Here is an 8,499-nt window from a genome sequence, read left to right as displayed (position 1 = left end):
ATATCAGTAATGCAATCAATTAATAAAGGTAAATGTTACAATGTGGTAAGATTCAAAGAGGAACTTGGCAAACCAAAATATTTTAATGACCTTTAAATGTAGTCTATTCAAATAGCAGTTACAACAACAGTCAAACTTAGAATATTTTACTGATATATTAAAGTACTGTACTAAAATTTCACCGTTAAAACAGTCAAGAAATTAGATATACAAACACACAAGACTATAGCAATGGAACTGTTAACCTCAATATTTTACAGAAATGATAACCAAAGCAAAATTACTAATGCAATTAATTAGTAGAGTATAGGCAAATGTGAAAAGACTCAGATATAAATGTAATACGTTTCAAAGATGAACTTGCTAAAACAATTTTTTTTTACTGATATATTAATGACTTTTAAAAGTACTGTAATGTGTATTATCTATTATAAGCAGTCTAAAAGACTATAGGAAATTATGTAATTTTAAAACTATAGTCAATTATTGTGTGTGTTGATGGTGTTGATTTCCCAACGCAGTCCTCTAATCAACGTTGCTTTGTGAAGACACTCAAGGCAGCAGGGCACACTGGAGCTGTAGGTAGTTCTGCTCTCACTCTTTCTGTCAAAGCAAAAGGTTAAAGGGACGTTCTGTTTTGGGGAAAGTCGGTGTTTTGGGGTTAGGGCAACAGATTGGCTGGGTGGGGTAAAAAAATGGGTCGTTGTTTTTGGGTAGAAATTATAGGCTTTGTTTTTTTAGTTGAATCTGTGTTTTTTTGGGTTTCCTGGCAGTTTTTAAGAGGCAAGCTGCTTGGGTATGCATTGCATGTTTTGCAGTGTTTAAATGCAGTTTGCGTTTGAAGAGGAAGCAAGCAAGCAAGCAAAGCAGCAACGTTTTGAAATGTGCAGCCAGGTTTTTGTGAAGTAAAAGTACAGAATAGAAGAGAAGCAATGATTTTAGCAAGATAAAAGTTTGAAAGAAAATGTATATAAAGGTCAGGACAGGACATAACAAACAAACACAACACAAAGAGAAAAAAAACAAGTTAGTTACATTCTAAAGTCAAAAAAGCACGCATATTACAGAATGATTAACAGTAAATACTTAATTGTACAAAACATACTGCAGGACAAAAATAAGTTAAAATTTTTGTTTTAAACTCAAAGTATTAAGATCATATTAAAAATACACTCCAATATCAGTTTTTGAAAAGGCTGAATTATATTATCTTGGTTACACAGAATATAGGTCCAGTCTGTATGTCCATTCTGTTAAGGGTGGGGCAGTCAAAAGCTGATGCTCTGTACAGAGTGTTAAGTGTGTGACACAAACTGACTCTGATTTCTTCTTTTAAAATCATATAATATTTTTCATATTTCCATGCAAACTGCTGATTAAATTTAATAGTGTATGTTCCTTCATGAGGTCATAAAGTAACCAGGCAGTGAAAATCAATTGTGCATTGCAGTTACTAGATGCTACCTTTAAACCATATTGGATTTGCCATTTTGGCAGAAACAAGGATGCGACTACACATGGGTTTGTTGTGTTCAGATTGACTAGACAGCAGGACGATGTATGATCTTATGTTTTGGGCATGTAATGCGCAATATTCTGACAGCCAGGTATGTGATATGTAGTAATTTTTTAATCTGTACAAATTTTATGTTGAGTAATATTATTCAGCCTTAGTAAAATTATTTTAATAAAATCCCAGTCATATCTCCCCCATCAACCCAGTCTCACCCCATGGCGTCAATATTTGACGACACTTGACCATGCGTCAATATGTTGACGCGGAGGGTATACCTTTCGCGTCACTTTTTGACGAACTGGGGACTTCAATACTATCAGGTACGCGAAATTCTCTTTCCTATTTTCTTACCATTTTCTACCATTTTCGCGTCGGTTTAGGGTTAGATTTACATAATGACATCCCTACCCAAACCTATCCCTAACCCCAATGTCAGTTGACAACTGTTTAATTTCGCGTACCTAATAGTATTGAAGTCCCCAGTTCGTCAAAAAGTGACGCGAAAGGTATACCCTCCGCGTCAACATATTGACGCATGGTCAAGTGTCGTCAAATATTGACGCCATGGGTGTGAGACTGTGTTGCCCCCATTGTTAAAGCAATAGTTTGTCTAAAAATTAAATTTTTATGTTTATCAGCTTACCATCAGGCCATCCGAATTGTAGGTGACTTTGTTTCTTCAGTAAAACACAAATGTAGATTTTTAACTCCAACCGTTCAGTCTCTCAGTGAATATGCATGTGGATGGTATCAAAATTTGATAGAGAAAAATAACTCTGCGGCTCGTGACGACACATCAATGTCCTAAGAGATAAAACTGAACCAACAGGTTGCGAACCAACTTCATAGGTGCATACTGCCACCTATTGTATCGGGTGCACTGCATGAGGGTGCATAAGCACTATACGGGGCACCGATATAGTAGGTGGCGGTATGCTCTTATGAAGTTGGTTTGCAACCCACCCTTAAACACCAAGAAGAAGATGTGCACACACGTACTCCTTTAGGCATAGTGCTGTATTGAAGGTAAAAAAATTATATAAATACTTTTCGGTTTCTTGCACAAACCGATCGTTTCATGTCTTAGGACATTGAGTTGTCGTCATGAGCCGCAGAGTTTAATTTGGATTTGTCTGTACATTCCTCTATCAAGTTTTGTTACCACCCACATGCATTATACATCTGACAGACTGAAACAGTTGGGAGTTAAAAATCTATATTTGTGTTTTACTGAAGAAACAAATTCACCTACATCTTGGATGGCCTGGGGGTAAGCTTATAAACATAAGATGAACTATTGCTTTAAATGTGAAATATGTAACTGTTACTTACAAAGATGAATTAGATGTCCAATCTAGGAAAAACAAAATCAACAAAAACGACAAATTAGTTCAAAGTAGGCATGACCACATTTACAGTGTATTTAGAAAGTACTTAAACCCCTTTACTTTATTTGCAAATTTGTTATGTTTGCATTAATCCTTTTAATAATTTATATACACCTCAAGAATTTAAAATTATATTACTTTCCAAAGATAATGCAGTTGTCACAATATTAAACACTTTGGACATCTTTAAAAAGCACTCCTTTGAAGAAGACATTACTGGTGTGTATCATAAGACAAATCAATGGCACTGGCATATCTTAAGATGTGTTTTACTAAACCTTGTCTGTGAACCTGGGGGTGTGTTAATAAAAGTCCCATGTCAGATGCAGCTTTTCAAGGCCTAATTTAAATCTTCTGACTCAAAAAAAAAAAAAAAGAATTTAAATCATTCTCATTAATCAACATCTAGTACCCCATAATGACAAAGTGAAAACTGAATTTAAGACATTTCTGTAAAATGTTTTAAAGGAAAAAAATAATTTCACATTTACTTAAGTATTCAGACCCTTTGCGATAACACTAGAAATTTTGTTTAGGTGCCATTTATTTGTGTTGATCAATGCCGAGATTTTCTACACCTTGACTCGAGTCCACTGAGATATCCTCACTAAAACCTTATGAAAATGACCCTAAGCAAAGAACAAGGACAACACAGTAGTGGTTTAGGGACAACTATGTGAGAAGTGGACCAACCAAAGCCCTGACTTCAACCTCACCAAGCATCTCTGGAGAGACCTGAAAACGGCTGTCAGCCGACAGTTCATATCCAAACTCACTGAGCTTGAAAGGATTTAAAAGGAAGAATGGCAGAAATTCCTTCAATCCAGATGTGCAAAGCTTGTTGCGTCATTCCCAAAAAGACTCGAGGCTGTACTTGCTGCAAAAAGTGCTTCAACTAACTACCAAGTAAAGTGTCTGAATAATTTCATTTTTTTTCTTCTTTTAAATACATTTAGACATTTCCAAATCCTGTTTTCAGTTTCTCATAATGGGGTACTGAGTGCAGATTAATAATAAGAGGGGGGGGGGATTATTGTAGTATCATATTGAGACCTAACAAAATTGAACTGTGTAGGGGGTCTAAATAGTTTCTAAATACAAAGGTCCACAATGTGCAGTATTATGTCATTCAAACTTCAGTGTTTCTGCTGTCCTATAATAATTGGTAAAAATTAAGTCTTGATCTTATTTAGTCGTACCCAAAATGATCTAGTTAGTCACATATGCTTCAGAATAAACAATTAATTATATGATATTCCTGTTCAAAATGTTCCCTTTCCTGTGGTATTAATGTAAAGATTGTTAATTTAATAAATTATCGCATCAGGCAACACAATAGAACCTAAACTGTAAAATGCCACCTTCAGAATTAAAAATTTTTTTAACTCACCCCCTTGTCATCCAAGATGTTTGTCTTTCTTTGTTCAGTTGAATACAACCAGACCTATATTAAATAATACCCTGGCTGTTCCTTGCTTTGTAATGGCTCTGATCAGAGACCAAATGTTTAGAAGCTCCAAAAACTGCATCCATCCATTATTAAAGTAATCAAAATTTAATGTATCCAGTGGGTTAATAAAAAAACAATTCATATTTTGACCTTTTAGTTACAAAACATACCTTAAATAAACAGACAATAAAACATTTAGTGTCTAACGACTGTCAGTTTTGTCACAACTCATGATGAAACACAAGAACCAATAAGATTTTACATACCACTATATTTAAATCTATAGTTGATTTTGTTTTATAAAATTACGTATATGTAACTAATCACTAAAAGTGCTCAGAACTAAACTTTTTCTTATAAACCTTATACTTTGCTTCTAAATACATTTATTAAACCACTGGGTTGTATATGGATTACTTTAATGATGGATGGATGGATGGACTTTTTTGAGATCGTAAATGTTTGGTCCATGATCAAACTTATTACAAAGCAAAAAGGAGCCAGTATATTAATAATTAGAACTCTGATTGTGTTCAGCTCATGAAAAAAAGGCATAAATACCTTAGATGACTTAGATGGGGCTAAGTAAAAAAATCTATAATTTTTATTTCTGAAGGTGGAGTACATCTTCAATAAAGTCAGTTTTACTTTCAAACTAGGAGTGTAACGGTTCTCGGTAAAGAATCGAATCGTCCTGTTTTCCGCCCACAGTTTGGGACGCACGTGCACCGTGTTTAATTCGACCGCACATTTCTATTATAGTTTGGTGAAAAAACGATGCATAAAAAAGCTAATGTATGGTTCTGAATAATCTCTGCATGTGTTAAGGTGAGAGTACCTGTCCAATCAACTCGAAGTATGCAAATTTGTTGCCAACCTCACAGTTCATCCTCGCGTGTTTGTGTGTTTCACAGACCGTTTAGCACGGCAAACGAAGGAGAAAAGACGCTAACAGAGTCATCCCCAGCTGCATTTAAGTCTACTGCAACAGCGATGCTCAAGAAAATGTGGACAAAACTGTAAAATTCGCAAGTGCTGTATGCCTAAGGCAATACATCTAATATGACGAGTCCCTTACACGTCATCACCAGGGTTTTGTTGATAGCACACGATTGCAGGTGAGACAGAAACAGCACAAATTGCCTTCTGTGTTTGAATTTTAACAAACCTATCTTCTTGCAAAAAAAACTTGAAGATAGCGGCATATAATATAAAAAGTAATCCAGTGTTCTAAGCTATTTTCAATATGTTCATATTGAATTGCACAGTAAAGCTGGTATATAGTATAATAATACTAGTGCTCTTAAGTGAAAATGTTGATTTTGGCAGAGGTTAAAAACGGCTTAGGTTTTTATTTTTGTAAAGCAGCCTGTTGTGACCAATGTGTACTGAAACTGTGACCCTAAGCCGTGATACGCACCGAAACGTGAGTAATTTGAACCGTTACACCCCTATTTCAAACATGCTGAAATGGCCAAAACTGACAAACAACAATAAACATTGGTAAACAATATCTGTTACATTAACAGAAAAACAATGTTATAATGTCATTAGGCAATTACTGATTCAAAAGTAATTGAAAATGACTTACCAGTGACGCAATGTGGATGGCTCTGAAAAGAGCCTTTGGGTTCGCTATAAAAAATTGTATTAAATAGGTGCTGTTGCCCAGCAAAACCAGGAATTTGGCTGAGGTCTAGAGAAAATCAAACAGAAGAAAAATAAATGGTCACTAAATATCTAAATAAAATATGTCACAACTTGTACATTTAGTAAGAATTTGACATTCAAAAACAATACTTACTTAGCTAAAGCAGTTAAAGTTTTCAAAAGAGCAAAAGAAAGAAAAATTAAACATTACTATTTAAATATCATGTGCAAGGTTAACTGTTCAGAAAAAAAGTATTATGTTGCAACAGAGATTGTTATATAAATGACTTACCACAAAAATGTCTAGACAGCAAAAAAATGATGTAACAAAAGTACAGGGGAAAGAGAAAAAAAAAACATACATTATTATCAAATCATAAGGGTTGATATACCAACCATATTCTGTTTACAATAGTATATTTTATAAAGTAGATTTTGAGGAATTGCCTCCAACATATTAATAAACATTACACTAGAAAAAACTGCATGTATTTTGTGTACTTCCCACTACCTAGGCTCTTTGTTCAAACATTTTTTCGTCTCTCGCAATTAAAATAACAGTGAAGCTAATGCTGCGTTCCAGGCAGGCTTTTAAACTCGTGAGTTACGACTTCAAAACCACGACTCACGACCCTATGCGTTCCAGGCAGCCTGTAACTCGTGTTTTTACAACCTTCTACCGGTGAAAGTGCACTGGAACGGCAGTCAAACCCGTGACTTCCCACCCGTGAACTCGTACTAGATCAATGTACTCCCAGTTCAAAGTCGTGAGTCGTGGTTTTGAACTCGTGAGTTACGGGTTACCGGTGTTGTGTCGAAGTCTGTTCCCCCTATTTTTCCCTTCAGTGTAGTGTTTTTATGGCGTTTTTATCACGTTATAGGTTTTATTATTTATATATTTAAAGTTTTAATGGCTACTGAGATGTATATGTGTGCATTTCTGTAATGTATCTGTATTGTTCTTAATGGTAAGTCAATTATTTTTACAGTATGAATCATATTATATGTATAATATTTATTTATTTATGTATGCAAACATTACATTTTTAAAACAACCAGTAAAGAAAAAAGAGAAAAAGACAGGCTATATTTTAAAAGAAATACCCTAATAAAAAACTGTCAAATGTATGAAATATTTAATAAATTGTATTATAAAATACATGATATTATGCCTTTTTAGTATAACCAATTCAAATCTTTAATCTTTCTAAATGTAACGTGATGAAAACGCTATAAAAGCACTACACTAAAGGGAAACATAGGGGGAACTGAGTTCGACACAACACCGGTTCCCTGGAACGCAGCATAACAGGGGCACGTTCAATCTCACACCGGTGCGCAACGTTTTGCTACGGTTTCCGGGTTGAACGACATGTTTCCTGGAAACGGTGTGCAACGGAATGCAACAGGTTTTAGAAGCGTTTTCTCTTGTTTGGTGGGTGTGTCACAAATGTCAGCCCAATCAGCGGCAAGATGTTTAAAACCACGCGGTAGTAAAGAGACAGCTCGCTCAATGGGTTCAAGTTGGAATGTTGTCTTTCATTCTGGACGGCAAGGTCAGTGACTGTAACATCGAGGGTATTTTACAGTATTAAACACACATTTATAACGATTTCGTCAGGCTTCAGAAACATTTAAAAAAGAACACAAAGAATGGCCCCTCAGCTACCGTAGTTGCAACTTTTGCGTCATCACAACAGGGTGTTCAATGCATCACCGTTTCAGTTTAATAAACGTTGTGCAACGTTTTGTCGGGGCTGAACGCAGCCCAGTGTTAATAATGCGGAAGCTCAAGCTGGGCGCGACCTCCCGGGTTCGCGCCCATAGATATGTATATAAAGCTCGTCTGCGCTGTTGGCCAATTGAGTGCAACGTCCGCATTTTGGCGGCCATCTTAGGACAGGGCGCTCGCTCACTCGTAGCATTGAGTTTTAATGATGCAGGTACTTTTAAATGACCATAACTTGCTTAAATTCTAGCCACGTTAATAACGTTTGTAAAAATCCAAACCGTTTGAAAATCGGTAGAAAATTGAGCAAGTTATGGTCATTTAAAAGTACCTGCACCATTAAACTCAATGCTACGAGTGAGCGAGCGCCCTGTCGTAAGATGGCCGCCAGGTGATGCCGTTAGGGACTCCGCCTTGAGCCATCTAGCCTTTATATACATATCTATGTTCGCGCCTACCAAACGTATCTTAAACAAATAAGTTAAGTTACCATAACTTCAAAATGAACGTAAAAACTATGATAAAATATGAAACAGGTCAAAAACTCATGAACAAACAAGGCATTTAAGTAAAGCCTCGCCTGCAGTTGTCACTGTAGCTTCGAGTAACGTAACGTTATGTTATTCTTCTATAGACGACACCATGCATTTATTATATATAATTGCATATGTTAGTCCACAACTTAAATGGTTGTTCCTACCATCCATATAACCTCGGTTAAGTTGATTTTTGTTACCAAAAACAGGCACACGCCTGAGTGTCTGAC

General features: G+C 35.7%; 1 long non-coding RNA gene across 1 annotated transcript; it reads right to left on the bottom strand.

Annotated features, from left to right (window-relative positions):
• Positions 1-286: 286 nt before the first annotated feature.
• LOC135737461 (uncharacterized) lies at positions 287-7,675 on the bottom strand. The gene is made up of 4 exons (XR_010528504.2): positions 6,159-7,675; positions 5,946-6,050; positions 2,849-2,870; positions 287-791 (listed from the first exon to the last, which is right to left on the bottom strand). It is a non-coding gene; the product is annotated as an uncharacterized lncRNA (long non-coding RNA).
• Positions 7,676-8,499: the final 824 nt, after the last annotated feature.

The sequence above is a fragment of the Paramisgurnus dabryanus genome, chromosome 13, assembly GCF_030506205.2.
Source record: "Paramisgurnus dabryanus chromosome 13, PD_genome_1.1, whole genome shotgun sequence".
NCBI classification, from domain to species: domain Eukaryota; kingdom Metazoa; phylum Chordata; class Actinopteri; order Cypriniformes; family Cobitidae; genus Paramisgurnus; species Paramisgurnus dabryanus.
This window is presented reverse-complemented; position numbering and strand designations above follow the sequence as displayed.